The sequence below is a fragment of the Lithobates pipiens genome, unplaced genomic scaffold (assembly GCF_037356315.1).
Source record: "Lithobates pipiens isolate NorthernLeopardFrog02 unplaced genomic scaffold, aLitPip1_a1.2 Scaffold_30, whole genome shotgun sequence".
In the NCBI taxonomy this organism is placed as follows: Eukaryota; Metazoa; Chordata; class Amphibia; order Anura; family Ranidae; genus Lithobates; species Lithobates pipiens.
The window spans coordinates 5846978-5865000 of record NW_027507791.1 but is presented as its reverse complement, the minus strand read 5'-3'; the positions used below and the strand labels follow the sequence as shown (position 1 = coordinate 5865000).

Genomic DNA, 18023 nt, shown 5'->3' with positions numbered 1-18023 from the left:
TAAATCGCAATAAGCGTATATTGATTGGTTTGCACAAAAATTATACTCATTCATATAGGATGGGGGGCGGTATGTGGGGGCCCCCTTATTAAGTGAAATCCCGGATTCCGATAAGCCTCCCGCCCACATACCCTGACAACAAACAGCCAGGGTTGTCGGGAAGAAGCCCTTGTCCTGGATCAACATGGGGACAAGGTGCTTTGGGGTGGGGGGGCAGCAGGGCCCCCCTTCCCCAAAGCACCCCCCATGTTGAGGGCACACGGCCTAGTACGGCTCACGAGGGGGGGGCGGGTGCTCGCTCGTTCCCACCCTCTTTCCTGACCGGCCGGGGCCGCGTGCTCAGATAAGGGTCTGTTATGGTCTTTGGGGGGACTCCCACAACGTTTTTTTTCGTGTAGGGGTTCCCCTTTAAATCCATACCAGGCGACGAGGCTAGCGAGGTGTCTATCTCGCCGATTTAGGTGGCGAAATTCATTTTCTTCGCTAGTCCCGGCTACCTGGACTCCGTGTGGGCAAGTCCGTTCATTTCAAAAGTCCGGCGGAATCCCGCCATAGTCTGCCGGGTTGTCCACCGGACCTAGCCCGCCAGAAAAGTCTGGTTGGGTGTGGGAAGGTCCACTCGTTCGGAACCTTAGCTACAAATTCCAGCGGTTTGTCCGCCGGATTAAGTCTGCCAGATAGTCCGATCGTGTGTACGCGGCATAAGGGGGCGATAAAGGGGTTAACTGTGTTGCCTACTACGTGTTCTAACTGAAGGGGGGGATGGGACTTACTAAGGGAAATGACAGATCGCTGTTCGTACTTTATATGAACACACGATCGGTCTCCTCTCCCCTAGTGTTTCTTTTTCCAAAAAAAGTGCGCTTGTAAGACCGCTGCGCAAATACTGTGTGACAAAAAGTATTGCAACGACCTCCATTTTATTCTCAAGGGTGTTAGAAAAATATATATATAATGTTTGGGGATTCTAAGTAATTTTTTACGAAAAAAAAGGTCCATTATTATGTGTCTCATGTTGGAATAATTGAGGACTATCAATTGTTTTGATGATATCTGTCGAGACCTTTTTTATTATATTACATTATATATACCTTCTCTACCAATTTATATGTATATATGCCCTTTGTGATAAAACGGTTATTATGCTCATTCATTTAGTAGTGTGCTTCATATAAAGTCCCACAATCTCTTTCCTTTTTCATATATACTCAACACTTAATTTGTACAGCACTTTCCCCCCTGGGGACTCAATACACTGAGAAGGTGGGGCAGACATCTTGGAGAGGGCGTTGGCCGGGAATCGAACCCGGGTCATCTGCTTAGAAAGCAGCTATGCTCACCACTGCACCACCAACGCAAAAAAGTGGCATGTTTTTCATAGTGTGGGAGGAAACCGGAGAACCCGGAGGAAACCCACGCAAGCACAGGGAGAACATGCAAACTCCATGCAGATAGTGTCCTGGTCAGGATGTGAACCATGGACCCCAGTGCTGCAAGACTCACCACTAAGCCTCTGTGCTGCCCATATTTGGCCTCTGTTCTATAAGGCCCACCACCGCTGAGCAGGGTCTTCTCCCCTCACCTCTCCCCCCCCCCTCTTCTGCCCCCTCCTCTCTACTCACCTGCTTTTCTGCCCTCACCTCTCTACCCCCCTTTCTGCCCCAACCTCTCTACTCACCTGCTCTTTTGCCCCACCTCTCTACCCCCCTGCCCTTCTGCCCCCACTTCTCTACCCCCCTGCCCTTCTGCTCTACCCCCCTGCTCTTCTTCCCACACTTCTCTTTCTGACTTGAGCTTCTTTATATACTGGTCTAGCCTAGCAGAAAAGGAAGCTCGAGTAGGTGTGACGCTGGGAACGGGAAAGGCCGTCTCCTCCATGGTGCTCTCTGCATTGTTGCTTGGTGGTGGAGTGACATCACTCGGTGGGGTGATGTCACTCTTTCGTGGGAAGATATTTGTATGCTGGGCCACCATTTCTGCTTTGAGCTCCTTTATACGCTGGCTTAGCCTAGCAGAAAGGGAAGCTCGAGGACGCGTGACGCTGGGAGCAGGAATGTCCGTCTCTTCCATAGCTCTCTTCACATTTTTCCTATGACATACCACGCTGGGGTGGACAGTAAATGTACTCTTTTGTGGCCTAAGGCCGGAACCCATTGCTGGGGTCATGCATTTGTTTGGAAGGATCTCACTCCCAGGCCTAATGTTATTACTGGTCAGTGTGACGCTAGGAATGGTAAAGGCCGCCTCCTCCATGGCGATCGCTGCATTTTCACCTGCTGGTACAATGGTGTCCTCATCTGCTGGTACAATGGTGTCCTCATCTGCTGGTACAATGGTGTCCTCATCTGCTGGTACAATGGTGTCCTCATCTGCTGGTACAATGGTGTCCTCATCTGCTGGTACAATGGTGTCCTCATCTGCTGGTACAATGGTGTCCTCACCTGCTGGTACACTGGTGTCCTCATCTGTTGGTACACTGGTGTTCTCATCTGCTGGTACACTGGTGTCCTCATCTGTTGGTACACTGGTGTCCTTATCTGCTGGTACACTGGTATCCTCATCTGTTGGTACACTGGTGTCCTCATCTGCTGGTACAATAGTGTTCTCATCTGCTGGTACACTGGTGTCCTCATTTGTTGGTACACTGGTGTCCTCATCTGCTGGTACACTGGTGTCCTCATCTGCTGGTTCACTGGTGTCCTCATCTGCTGGTACACTGGTGTCCTCCTCTGTTGGTACACTGGTGTCCTCCTCTGTTGGTATACTGGTGTCCTCATCTGTTGGTACACTGGTGTCCTCATCTGTTGGTACACTGGTGTCCTCATCTGTTGGTACACTGGTGTCCTCATCTGTTGGTACACTGGTGTCCTCATCTGTTGGTACACTGGTGTCCTCATTTGCTGGTACAATGGTGTCCTCATCTGCTGGTACAATGGTGTCCTCATCTGTTGGTACAATGGTGTCCTCATCTGCTGGTACAATGGTGTCCTCATCTGCTGGTACACTGGTGTCCTCATCTGCTGGTACACTGGTGTCCTCATCTGCTGGTACACTGATGTCCTCATCTGTTGGTACACTGGTGTCCTCATCTGTTGGTACACTGGTGTCCTCATCTGCTGGTACACTGGTGTCCTCATCTGCTGGTACACTGGTGTCCTCATCTGCTGGTACACTGGTGTTCTCATCTGCTGGTACACTGGTGATCTCATCTGTTGGTACACTGGTGTCCTCATCTGCTGGTACACTGGTGTCCTCATCTGCTGGTACACTGGTGTTCTCATCTGCTGGTACACTGGTGTCCTCATCTGTTGGTACACTGGTGTCCTCATCTGCTGGTACACTGGTGTTCTCATCTGCTGGTACACTGGTGTCCTCATCTGTTGGTACACTGGTGTCCTCATCTGTTGGTACACTGGTGTCCTCATCTGCTGGTACACTGGTGTCCTCATCTGTTGGTACACTGGTGTCCTCATCTGTTGGTACACTGGTGTCCTCATCTGTTGGTACACTGGTGTTCTCATCTGCTGGTACACTGGTGTCCTCATCTGTTGGTACACTGGTGTCCTTATCTGCTGGTACACTGGTGTCCTCATCTGTTGGTAGACTGGTGTCCTCATCTGCTGGTACAATAGTGTTCTCATCTGCTGGTACACTGGTGTCCTCATCTGCTGGTACACTGGTGTCCTCATCTGCTGGTACACTGGAGTCCTCATCTGCTGGTACACTGGTGTCCTCATCTGTTGGTACACTGGTGTCCTCCTCTGTTGGTACACTGGTGTCCTCATCTGTTGGTACACTGGTGTCCTCATCTGTTGGTACACTGGTGTCCTCATCTGTTGGTACACTGGTGTCCTCATCTGCTGGTACAATGGTGTCCTCATCTGCTGGTACAATGGTGTCCTCATCTGCTGGTACAATGGTGTCCTCATCTGCTGGTACAATGGTGTCCTCATCTGCTGGTACAATGGTGTCCTCATCTGCTGGTACACTGGTGTCCTCATCTGCTGGTACACTGGTGTCCTCATCTGCTGGTACACTGATGTCCTCATCTGTTGGTACACTGGTGTCCTCATCTGTTGGTACACTGGTGTCCTCATCTGCTGGTACACTGGTGTCCTCATCTGCTGGTACACTGGTGTCCTCATCTGCTGGTACACTGGTGTTCTCATCTGCTGGTACACTGGTGTCCTCATCTGTTGGTACACTGGTGTCCTCATCTGCTGGTACAATGGTGTTCTCATCTGCTGGTACACTTGTGTCCTCATCTGCTGGTACACTGGTGTCCTCATCTGTTGGTACACTGGTGTCCTCATCTGCTGGTACACTGGTGTCCTCATCTGTTGGTACACTGGTGTCCTCATCTGTTGGTACACTGGTGTTCTCATCTGCTGGTACACTGGTGTCCTCATCTGTTGGTACACTGGTGTCCTTATCTGCTGGTACACTGGTGTCCTCATCTGTTGGTAGACTGGTGTCCTCATCTGCTGGTACAATAGTGTTCTCATCTGCTGGTACACTGGTGTCCTCATCTGTTGGTACACTGGTGTCCTCATCTGCTGGTACACTGGTGTCCTCATCTGCTGGTACACTGGTGTCCTCATCTGCTGGTACACTGGTGTCCTCATCTGTTGGTAGACTGGTGTCCTCATCTGCTGGTACAATAGTGTTCTCATCTGCTGGTACACTGGTGTCCTCATCTATTGGTACACTGGTGTCCTCCTCTGTTGGTACACTGGTGTCCTCATCTGTTGGTACACTGGTGTCCTCATCTGTTGGTACACTGGTGTCCTCATCTGCTGGTACACTGGTGTCCTCATCTGTTGGTACACCGGTGTCCTCATCTGCTGGTACAATGGTGTCCTCATCTGCTGGTACACCGGTGTCCTCATCTGCTGGTACACCGATGTCCTCATCTGTTGGTACACCAGTGTCCTCCTCTGTTGGTACACTGGTGTCCTCATCTGTTGGTACACTGGTGTCCTCATCTGCTGGTACACTGGTGTCCTCATCTGTTGGTACACTGGTGTCCTCATCTGTTGGTACACTGGTGTCCTCATCTGTTGGTACACTGGTGTTCTCATCTGCTGGTACACTGGTGTCCTCATCTGTTGGTACACTGGTGTCCTTATCTGCTGGTACACTGGTGTCCTCATCTGTTGGTACACTGGTGTCCTCATCTGCTGGTACAATAGTGTTCTCATCTGCTGGTACACTGGTGTCCTCATCTGTTGGTACACTGGTGTCCTCATCTGCTGGTACACTGGTGTCCTCATCTGCTGGTACACTGGTGTTCTCATCTGCTGGTACACTGGTGTCCTCATCTGTTGGTACACTGGTGTCCTCATCTGTTGGTACACTGGTGTCCTCATCTGCTGGTACAATGGTGTTCTCATCCGCTGGTACAATGGTGTCCTCATCTGTTGGTACACTAGTGTCCTCATCTGTTGGTACACTGGTGTCCTCATCTGCTGGTACACTGGTGTCCTCATCTGTTGGTACACTGGTGTCCTCATCTGTTGGTACACTGGTGTCCTCATCTGTTGGTACACTGGTGTTCTCATCTGCTGGTACACTGGTGTCCTCATCTGTTGGTACACTGGTGTCCTTATCTGCTGGTACACTGGTGTCCTTATCTGCTGGTACACTGGTGTCCTCATCTGTTGGTAGACTGGTGTCCTCATCTGCTGGTACAATAGTGTTCTCATCTGCTGGTACACTGGTGTCCTCATCTGCTGGTACACTGGTGTCCTCATCTGCTGGTACACTGGTGTCCTCATCTGCTGGTACACTGGTGTCCTCATCTGTTGGTACACTGGTGTCCTCCTCTGTTGGTACACTGGTGTCCTCATCTGTTGGTACACTGGTGTCCTCATCTGTTGGTACACTGGTGTCCTCATCTGCTGGTACAATGGTGTCCTCATCTGCTGGTACAATGGTGTCCTCATCTGCTGGTACACTGGTGTCCTCATCTGCTGGTACACTGGTGTCCTCATCTGCTGGTACACTGATGTCCTCATCTGTTGGTACACTGGTGTCCTCATCTGTTGGTACACTGGTGTCCTCATCTGCTGGTACACTGGTGTCCTCATCTGCTGGTACACTGGTGTCCTCATCTGCTGGTACACTGGTGTTCTCATCTGCTGGTACACTGGTGTCCTCATCTGTTGGTACACTGGTGTCCTCATCTGTTGGTACACTGGTGTCCTCATCTGCTGGTACAATGGTGTTCTCATCTGCTGGTACACTGCTGTCCTCATCTGTTGGTACACTGGTGTCCTCATCTGTTGGTACACTGGTGTCCTCATCTGCTGGTACACTGGTGTCCTCATCTGTTGGTACACTGGTGTCCTCATCTGTTGGTACACTGGTGTCCTCATCTGTTGGTACACTGGTGTTCTCATCTGCTGGTACACTGGTGTCCTCATCTGTTGGTACACTGGTGTCCTTATCTGCTGGTACACTGGTGTCCTTATCTGCTGGTACACTGGTGTCCTCATCTGTTGGTACACTGGTGTCCTCATCTGCTGGCACACTGGTGTCCTCATCTGCTGGTACACTGGTGTCCTCATCTGCTGGTACACTGGTGTCCTCATCTGCTGGTACACTGGTGTCCTCATCTGTTGGTAGACTGGTGTCCTCATCTGCTGGTACAATAGTGTTCTCATCTGCTGGTACACTGGTGTCCTCATCTGTTGGTACACTGGTGTCCTCCTCTGTTGGTACACTGGTGTCCTCATCTGTTGGTACACTGGTGTCCTCATCTGTTGGTACACTGGTGTCCTCATCTGTTGGTACACTGGTGTCCTCATCTGTTGGTACACTGGTGTCCTCATCTGCTGGTACACTGGTGTCCTCATCTGTTGGTACACCGGTGTCCTCATCTGCTGGTACAATGGTGTCCTCATCTGCTGGTACACCGGTGTCCTCATCTGCTGGTACACCGATGTCCTCATCTGTTGGTACACCGGTGTCCTCCTCTGTTGGTACACTGGTGTCCTCATCTGTTGGTACACTGGTGTCCTCATCTGCTGGTACACTGGTGTCCTCATCTGTTGGTACACTGGTGTCCTCATCTGTTGGTACACTGGTGTCCTCATCTGTTGGTACACTGGTGTTCTCATCTGCTGGTACACTGGTGTCCTCATCTGTTGGTACACTGGTGTCCTTATCTGCTGGTACACTGGTGTCCTCATCTGTTGGTACACTGGTGTCCTCATCTGCTGGTACAATAGTGTTCTCATCTGCTGGTACACTGGTGTCCTCATCTGTTGGTACACTGGTGTCCTCATCTGCTGGTACACTGGTGTCCTCATCTGCTGGTACACTGGTGTCCTCATCTGTTGGTACACTGGTGTCCTCCTCTGTTGGTACACTGGTGTCCTCATCTGTTGGTACACTGGTGTCCTCATCTGTTGGTACACTGGTGTCCTCATCTGTTGGTACACTGGTGTCCTCCTCTGTTGGTACACTGGTGTCCTCATCTGCTGGTACACTGGTGTCCTCATCTGCTGGTACACTGGTGTCCTCATCTGCTGGTACACTGGTGTCCTCATCTGTTGGTACACTGGTGTCCTCCTCTGTTGGTACACTGGTGTCCTCATCTGCTGGTACACTGGTGTCCTCATCTTTTGGTACACTGGTGTCCTCATCTGCTGGTACACTGGTGTCCTCATCTGTTGGTACACTGGTGTCCTCATCTGCTGGTACACTGGTGTCCTCATCTGGTGGTACACTGGTGTCCTTATCTGCTGGTACACTGGTGTCCTCATCTGTTGGTACACTGGTGTCCTCATCTGTTGGTACACTGGTGTCCTCATCTGCTGGTACACTGGTGTCCTCATCTGTTGGTACACTGGTGTCCTTATCTGCTGGTACACTGGTGTCCTCATCTGTTGGTACACTGGTGTCCTCCTCTGTTGGTACACTGGTGTCCTCATCTGTTGGTACACTGGTGTCCTCATCTGTTGGTACACTGGTGTCCTCATCTGCTGGTACACTGGTGTCCTCATCTGCTGGTACACTGGTGTCCTCATCTGCTGGTACACTGGTGTTCTCATCTGCTGGTACACTGGTGTCCTCATCTGTTGGTACACTGGTGTCCTCATCTGCTGGTACAATGGTGTTCTCATCTGCTGGTACACTTGTGTCCTCATCTGCTGGTACACTGGTGTCCTCATCTGTTGGTACACTGGTGTCCTCATCTGCTGGTACACTGGTGTCCTCATCTGTTGGTACACTGGTGTCCTCATCTGTTGGTACACTGGTGTTCTCATCTGCTGGTACACTGGTGTCCTCATCTGTTGGTACACTGGTGTCCTTATCTGCTGGTACACTGGTGTCCTCATCTGTTGGTAGACTGGTGTCCTCATCTGCTGGTACAATAGTGTTCTCATCTGCTGGTACACTGGTGTCCTCATCTGTTGGTACACTGGTGTCCTCATCTGCTGGTACACTGGTGTCCTCATCTGCTGGTACACTGGTGTCCTCATCTGCTGGTACACTGGTGTCCTCATCTGTTGGTAGACTGGTGTCCTCATCTGCTGGTACAATAGTGTTCTCATCTGCTGGTACACTGGTGTCCTCATCTATTGGTACACTGGTGTCCTCCTCTGTTGGTACACTGGTGTCCTCATCTGTTGGTACACTGGTGTCCTCATCTGTTGGTACACTGGTGTCCTCATCTGCTGGTACACTGGTGTCCTCATCTGTTGGTACACCGGTGTCCTCATCTGCTGGTACAATGGTGTCCTCATCTGCTGGTACACCGGTGTCCTCATCTGCTGGTACACCGATGTCCTCATCTGTTGGTACACCAGTGTCCTCCTCTGTTGGTACACTGGTGTCCTCATCTGTTGGTACACTGGTGTCCTCATCTGCTGGTACACTGGTGTCCTCATCTGTTGGTACACTGGTGTCCTCATCTGTTGGTACACTGGTGTCCTCATCTGTTGGTACACTGGTGTTCTCATCTGCTGGTACACTGGTGTCCTCATCTGTTGGTACACTGGTGTCCTTATCTGCTGGTACACTGGTGTCCTCATCTGTTGGTACACTGGTGTCCTCATCTGCTGGTACAATAGTGTTCTCATCTGCTGGTACACTGGTGTCCTCATCTGTTGGTACACTGGTGTCCTCATCTGCTGGTACACTGGTGTCCTCATCTGCTGGTACACTGGTGTTCTCATCTGCTGGTACACTGGTGTCCTCATCTGTTGGTACACTGGTGTCCTCATCTGTTGGTACACTGGTGTCCTCATCTGCTGGTACAATGGTGTTCTCATCCGCTGGTACAATGGTGTCCTCATCTGTTGGTACACTAGTGTCCTCATCTGTTGGTACACTGGTGTCCTCATCTGCTGGTACACTGGTGTCCTCATCTGTTGGTACACTGGTGTCCTCATCTGTTGGTACACTGGTGTCCTCATCTGTTGGTACACTGGTGTTCTCATCTGCTGGTACACTGGTGTCCTCATCTGTTGGTACACTGGTGTCCTTATCTGCTGGTACACTGGTGTCCTTATCTGCTGGTACACTGGTGTCCTCATCTGTTGGTAGACTGGTGTCCTCATCTGCTGGTACAATAGTGTTCTCATCTGCTGGTACACTGGTGTCCTCATCTGCTGGTACACTGGTGTCCTCATCTGCTGGTACACTGGTGTCCTCATCTGTTGGTACACTGGTGTCCTCCTCTGTTGGTACACTGGTGTCCTCATCTGTTGGTACACTGGTGTCCTCATCTGTTGGTACACTGGTGTCCTCATCTGCTGGTACAATGGTGTCCTCATCTGCTGGTACAATGGTGTCCTCATCTGCTGGTACACTGGTGTCCTCATCTGCTGGTACACTGGTGTCCTCATCTGCTGGTACACTGATGTCCTCATCTGTTGGTACACTGGTGTCCTCATCTGTTGGTACACTGGTGTCCTCATCTGCTGGTACACTGGTGTCCTCATCTGCTGGTACACTGGTGTCCTCATCTGCTGGTACACTGGTGTTCTCATCTGCTGGTACACTGGTGTCCTCATCTGTTGGTACACTGGTGTCCTCATCTGTTGGTACACTGGTGTCCTCATCTGCTGGTACAATGGTGTTCTCATCTGCTGGTACACTGCTGTCCTCATCTGTTGGTACACTGGTGTCCTCATCTGTTGGTACACTGGTGTCCTCATCTGCTGGTACACTGGTGTCCTCATCTGTTGGTACACTGGTGTCCTCATCTGTTGGTACACTGGTGTCCTCATCTGTTGGTACACTGGTGTTCTCATCTGCTGGTACACTGGTGTCCTCATCTGTTGGTACACTGGTGTCCTTATCTGCTGGTACACTGGTGTCCTTATCTGCTGGTACACTGGTGTCCTCATCTGTTGGTACACTGGTGTCCTCATCTGCTGGCACACTGGTGTCCTCATCTGCTGGTACACTGGTGTCCTCATCTGCTGGTACACTGGTGTCCTCATCTGCTGGTACACTGGTGTCCTCATCTGTTGGTAGACTGGTGTCCTCATCTGCTGGTACAATAGTGTTCTCATCTGCTGGTACACTGGTGTCCTCATCTGTTGGTACACTGGTGTCCTCCTCTGTTGGTACACTGGTGTCCTCATCTGTTGGTACACTGGTGTCCTCATCTGTTGGTACACTGGTGTCCTCATCTGTTGGTACACTGGTGTCCTCATCTGTTGGTACACTGGTGTCCTCATCTGCTGGTACACTGGTGTCCTCATCTGTTGGTACACCGGTGTCCTCATCTGCTGGTACAATGGTGTCCTCATCTGCTGGTACACCGGTGTCCTCATCTGCTGGTACACCGATGTCCTCATCTGTTGGTACACCGGTGTCCTCCTCTGTTGGTACACTGGTGTCCTCATCTGTTGGTACACTGGTGTCCTCATCTGCTGGTACACTGGTGTCCTCATCTGTTGGTACACTGGTGTCCTCATCTGTTGGTACACTGGTGTCCTCATCTGTTGGTACACTGGTGTTCTCATCTGCTGGTACACTGGTGTCCTCATCTGTTGGTACACTGGTGTCCTTATCTGCTGGTACACTGGTGTCCTCATCTGTTGGTACACTGGTGTCCTCATCTGCTGGTACAATAGTGTTCTCATCTGCTGGTACACTGGTGTCCTCATCTGTTGGTACACTGGTGTCCTCATCTGCTGGTACACTGGTGTCCTCATCTGCTGGTACACTGGTGTCCTCATCTGTTGGTACACTGGTGTCCTCCTCTGTTGGTACACTGGTGTCCTCATCTGTTGGTACACTGGTGTCCTCATCTGTTGGTACACTGGTGTCCTCATCTGTTGGTACACTGGTGTCCTCCTCTGTTGGTACACTGGTGTCCTCATCTGCTGGTACACTGGTGTCCTCATCTGCTGGTACACTGGTGTCCTCATCTGCTGGTACACTGGTGTCCTCATCTGTTGGTACACTGGTGTCCTCCTCTGTTGGTACACTGGTGTCCTCATCTGCTGGTACACTGGTGTCCTCATCTTTTGGTACACTGGTGTCCTCATCTGCTGGTACACTGGTGTCCTCATCTGTTGGTACACTGGTGTCCTCATCTGCTGGTACACTGGTGTCCTCATCTGGTGGTACACTGGTGTCCTTATCTGCTGGTACACTGGTGTCCTCATCTGTTGGTACACTGGTGTCCTCATCTGTTGGTACACTGGTGTCCTCATCTGCTGGTACACTGGTGTCCTCATCTGTTGGTACACTGGTGTCCTTATCTGCTGGTACACTGGTGTCCTCATCTGTTGGTACACTGGTGTCCTCCTCTGTTGGTACACTGGTGTCCTCATCTGTTGGTACACTGGTGTCCTCATCTGCTGGTACACTGGTGTCCTCATCTGCTGGTACACTGGTGTCCTCATCTGTTGGTACACTGGTGTCCTCATCTGTTGGTATACTGGTGTTCTCATCTGCTGGTACACTGGTGTCCTCATCTGCTGGTACACTGGTGTCCTTATCTGCTGGTACACTGGTGTCCTCATCTGTTGGTACACTGGTGTCCTCATCTGCTGGTACAATAGTGTTCTCATCTGCTGGTACACTGGTGTCCTCATCTGTTGGTACACTGGTGTCCTCATCTGCTGGTACACTGGTGTCCTCATCTGTTGGTACACTGGTGTCCTCATCTGTTGGTACACTGGTGTCCTCATCTGCTGGTACAATAGTGTTCTCATCTGCTGGTACACTGGTGTCCTCATCTGTTGGTACACTGGTGTCCTCATCTGCTGGTACACTGGTGTCCTCATCTGCTGGTACACTGGTGTTCTCATCTGCTGGTACACTGGTGTCCTCATCTGTTGGTACACTGGTGTCCTCATCTGTTGGTACACTGGTGTCCTCATCTGCTGGTACAATGGTGTTCTCATCCGCTGGTACAATGGTGTCCTCATCTGTTGGTACACTAGTGTCCTCATCTGTTGGTACACTGGTGTCCTCATCTGCTGGTACACTGGTGTCCTCATCTGTTGGTACACTGGTGTCCTCATCTGTTGGTACACTGGTGTCCTCATCTGTTGGTACACTGGTGTTCTCATCTGCTGGTACACTGGTGTCCTCATCTGTTGGTACACTGGTGTCCTTATCTGCTGGTACACTGGTGTCCTTATCTGCTGGTACACTGGTGTCCTCATCTGTTGGTAGACTGGTGTCCTCATCTGCTGGTACAATAGTGTTCTCATCTGCTGGTACACTGGTGTCCTCATCTGCTGGTACACTGGTGTCCTCATCTGCTGGTACACTGGTGTCCTCATCTGCTGGTACACTGGTGTCCTCATCTGTTGGTACACTGGTGTCCTCCTCTGTTGGTACACTGGTGTCCTCATCTGTTGGTACACTGGTGTCCTCATCTGCTGGTACAATGGTGTCCTCATCTGCTGGTACAATGGTGTCCTCATCTGCTGGTACACTGGTGTCCTCATCTGCTGGTACACTGGTGTCCTCATCTGCTGGTACACTGATGTCCTCATCTGTTGGTACACTGGTGTCCTCATCTGTTGGTACACTGGTGTCCTCATCTGCTGGTACACTGGTGTCCTCATCTGCTGGTACACTGGTGTCCTCATCTGCTGGTACACTGGTGTTCTCATCTGCTGGTACACTGGTGTCCTCATCTGTTGGTACACTGGTGTCCTCATCTGTTGGTACACTGGTGTCCTCATCTGCTGGTACAATGGTGTTCTCATCTGCTGGTACACTGGTGTCCTCATCTGTTGGTACACTGGTGTCCTCATCTGTTGGTACACTGGTGTCCTCATCTGCTGGTACACTGGTGTCCTCATCTGTTGGTACACTGGTGTCCTCATCTGTTGGTACACTGGTGTCCTCATCTGTTGGTACACTGGTGTTCTCATCTGCTGGTACACTGGTGTCCTCATCTGTTGGTACACTGGTGTCCTTATCTGCTGGTACACTGGTGTCCTTATCTCCTGGTACACTGGTGTCCTCATCTGTTGGTACACTGGTGTCCTCATCTGCTGGCACACTGGTGTCCTCATCTGCTGACACACTGGTGTCCTCATCTGCTGGTACACTGGTGTCCTCATCTGCTGGTACACTGGTGTCCTCATCTGTTGGTAGACTGGTGTCCTCATCTGCTGGTACAATAGTGTTCTCATCTGCTGGTACACTGGTGTCCTCATCTGTTGGTACACTGGTGTCCTCCTCTGTTGGTACACTGGTGTCCTCATCTGTTGGTACACTGGTGTCCTCATCTGTTGGTACACTGGTGTCCTCATCTGTTGGTACACTGGTGTCCTCATCTGTTGGTACACTGGTGTCCTCATCTGCTGGTACACTGGTGTCCTCATCTGTTGGTACACTGGTGTCCTCATCTGCTGGTACAATGGTGTCCTCATCTGCTGGTACACCGGTGTCCTCATCTGCTGGTACACCGATGTCCTCATCTGTTGGTACACCGGTGTCCTCCTCTGTTGGTACACTGGTGTCCTCATCTGTTGGTACACTGGTGTCCTCATCTGCTGGTACACTGGTGTCCTCATCTGTTGGTACACTGGTGTCCTCATCTGTTGGTACACTGGTGTCCTCATCTGTTGGTACACTGGTGTTCTCATCTGCTGGTACACTGGTGTCCTCATCTGTTGGTACACTGGTGTCCTTATCTGCTGGTACACTGGTGTCCTCATCTGTTGGTACACTGGTGTCCTCATCTGCTGGTACAATAGTGTTCTCATCTGCTGGTACACTGGTGTCCTCATCTGTTGGTACACTGGTGTCCTCATCTGCTGGTACACTGGTGTCCTCATCTGCTGGTACACTGGTGTCCTCATCTGTTGGTACACTGGTGTCCTCCTCTGTTGGTACACTGGTGTCCTCATCTGTTGGTACACTGGTGTCCTCATCTGTTGGTACACTGGTGTCCTCATCTGTTGGTACACTGGTGTCCTCCTCTGTTGGTACACTGGTGTCCTCATCTGCTGGTACACTGGTGTCCTCATCTGCTGGTACACTGGTGTCCTCATCTGCTGGTACACTGGTGTCCTCATCTGTTGGTACACTGGTGTCCTCCTCTGTTGGTACACGGGTGTCCTCATCTGCTGGTACACTGGTGTCCTCATCTTTTGGTACACTGGTGTCCTCATCTGCTGGTACACTGGTGTCCTCATCTGTTGGTACACCGGTGTCCTCATCTGCTGGTACACTGGTGTCCTCATCTGGTGGTACACTGGTGTCCTCATCTGTTGGTACACCGGTGTCCTCATCTGCTGGTACACTGGTGTTCTCATCTGCTGGTACACTGGTGTCCTCATCTGTTGGTACACTGGTGTCCTTATCTGCTGGTACACTGGTGTCCTCATCTGTTGGTACACTGGTGTCCTCCTCTGTTGGTACACTGGTGTCCTCATCTGTTGGTACACTGGTGTCCTCATCTGCTGGTACACTGGTGTCCTCATCTGCTGGTACACTGGTGTCCTCATCTGTTGGTACACTGGTGTCCTCATCTGTTGGTATACTGGTGTTCTCATCTGCTGGTACACTGGTGTCCTCATCTGCTGGTACACTGGTGTCCTTATCTGCTGGTACACTGGTGTCCTCATCTGTTGGTACACTGGTGTCCTCATCTGCTGGTACAATAGTGTTCTCATCTGCTGGTACACTGGTGTCCTCATCTGTTGGTACACTGGTGTCCTCATCTGCTGGAACACTGGTGTCCTCATCTGCTGGTACACTGGTGTCCTCATCTGTTGGTACACCGGTGTCCTCATCTGCTGGTACAATGGTGTCCTCATCTGCTGGTACACCGATGTCCTCATCTGTTGGTACACCGGTGTCCTCCTCTGTTGGTACACTGGTGTCCTCATCTGTTGGTACACTGGTGTCCTTATCTGCTGGTACACTGGTGTCCTCATCTGTTGGTACACTGGTGTCCTCATCTGCTGGTACAATAGTGTTCTCATCTGCTGGTACACTGGTGTCCTCATCTGTTGGTACACTGGTGTCCTCATCTGCTGGAACACTGGTGTCCTCATCTGCTGGTACACCGGTGTCCTCAACTGTTGGTACACCGGTGTCCTCATCTGCTGGTACAATGGTGTCCTCATCTGCTGGTACACCGATGTCCTCATCTGTTGGTACACCGGTGTCCTCCTCTGTTGGTACACTGGTGTCCTCATCTGTTGGTACACTGGTGTCCTCATCTGCTGGTACACTGGTGTCCTCATCTGTTGGTACACTGGTGTCCTCATCTGTTGGTACACTGGTGTCCTCATCTGTTGGTACACTGGTGTTCTCATCTGCTGGTACACTGGTGTCCTCATCTGTTGGTACACTGGTGTCCTTATCTGCTGGTACACTGGTGTCCTCATCTGTTGGTACACTGGTGTCCTCATCTGCTGGTACAATAGTGTTCTCATCTGCTGGTACACTGGTGTCCTCATCTGTTGGTACACTGGTGTCCTCATCTGCTGGTACACTGGTGTCCTCATCTGCTGGTACACTGGTGTCCTCATCTGCTGGTACACTGGTGTCCTCATCTGTTGGTACACTGGTGTCCTCCTTTGTTGGTACACTGGTGTCCTCATCTGTTGGTACACTGGTGTCCTCATCTGTTGGTACACTGGTGTCCTCATCTGTTGGTACACTGGTGTCCTCCTCTGTTGGTACACTGGTGTCCTCATCTGCTGGTACACTGGTGTCCTCATCTGCTGGTACACTGGTGTCCTCATCTGCTGGTACACTGGTGTCCTCATCTGTTGGTACACTGGTGTCCTCCTCTGTTGGTACACTGGTGTCCTCATCTGTTGGTACACTGGTGTCCTCATCTGCTGGTACACTGGTGTCCTCATCTGTTGGTACACCGGTGTCCTCATCTGTTGGTACACTGGTGTTCTCATCTGCTGGTACACTGGTGTCCTCATCTGTTGGTACACTGGTGTCCTTATCTGCTGGTACACTGGTGTCCTCATCTGCTGGTACAATAGTGTTCTCATCTGCTGGTACACTGGTGTCCTCATCTGTTGATACACTGGTGTCCTCATCTGCTGGTACACTGGTGTCCTCATCTGCTGGTACACTGGTGTCCTCATCTGTTGGTACACTGGTGTCCTCATCTGTTGGTACACTGGTGTCCTCATCTGTTGGTACACTGGTGTTCTCATCTGCTGGTACACTGGTGTCCTCATCTGTTGGTACACTGGTGTCCTCATCTGCTGGTACACTGGTGTCCTCATCTGCTGGTACACTGGTGTCCTCATCTGTTGGTACACTGGTGTCCTCCTTTGTTGGTACACTGGTGTCCTCATCTGTTGGTACACTGGTGTCCTCATCTGTTGGTACACTGGTGTCCTCATCTGCTGGTACAATGGTGTCCTCATCTGCTGGTACAATGGTGTCCTCATCTGCTGGTACACTGGTGTCCTCATCTGCTGGTACACTGGTGTCCTCATCTGCTGGTACACTGATGTCCTCATCTGTTGGTACACTGGTGTCCTCATCTGTTGGTACACTGGTGTCCTCATCTGCTGGTACACTGGTGTCCTCATCTGCTGGTACACTGGTGTCCTCATCTGCTGGTACACTGGTGTCCTCATCTGTTGGTACACTGGTGTCCTCATCTGTTGGTAGACTGGTGTCCTCATCTGCTGGTACAATAGTGTTCTCATCTGCTGGTACACTGGTGTCCTCATCTGTTGGTACACTGGTGTCCTCATCTGCTGGTACACTGGTGTCCTCATCTGCTGGTACACTGGTGTCCTCATCTGCTGGTACACTGGTGTCCTCATCTGTTGGTAGACTGGTGTCCTCATCTGCTGGTACAATAGTGTTCTCATCTGCTGCTACACTGGTGTCCTCATCTATTGGTACACTGGTGTCCTCCTCTGTTGGTACACTGGTGTCCTCATCTGTTGGTACACTGGTGTCCTCATCTGTTGGTACACTGGTGTCCTCATCTGCTGGTACACTGGTGTCCTCATCTGTTGGTACACCGGTGTCCTCATCTGCTGGTACAATGGTGTCCTCATCTGCTGGTACACCGGTGTCCTCATCTGCTGGTACACTGATGTCCTCATCTGTTGGTACACCGGTGTCCTCCTCTGTTGGTACACTGGTGTCCTCATCTGTTGGTACACTGGTGTCCTCATCTGCTGGTACACTGGTGTCCTCATCTGTTGGTACACTGGTGTCCTCATCTGTTGGTACACTGGTGTCCTCATCTGTTGGTACACTGGTGTTCTCATCTGCTGGTACACTGGTGTCCTCATCTGTTGGTACACTGGTGTCCTTATCTGCTGGTACACTGGTGTCCTCATCTGTTGGTACACTGGTGTCCTCATCTGCTGGTACAATAGTGTTCTCATCTGCTGGTACACTGGTGTCCTCATCTGTTGGTACACTGGTGTCCTCATCTGCTGGTACACTGGTGTCCTCATCTGCTGGTACACTGGTGTTCTCATCTGCTGGTACACTGGTGTCCTCATCTGTTGGTACACTGGTGTCCTCATCTGTTGGTACACTGGTGTCCTCATCTGCTGGTACAATGGTGTTCTCATCCGCTG

General features: G+C 51.1%; 1 non-coding gene across 1 annotated transcript; it reads right to left on the bottom strand.

The window, feature by feature from the left end:
- Positions 1-1285: 1285 nt before the first annotated feature.
- On the bottom strand, positions 1286-1357 carry TRNAR-UCU (transfer RNA arginine (anticodon UCU)). Its single transcript has one exon. It is a non-coding gene; the product is annotated as a tRNA-Arg (tRNA).
- Between the last annotated feature and the right edge of the window lie 16666 nt (positions 1358-18023).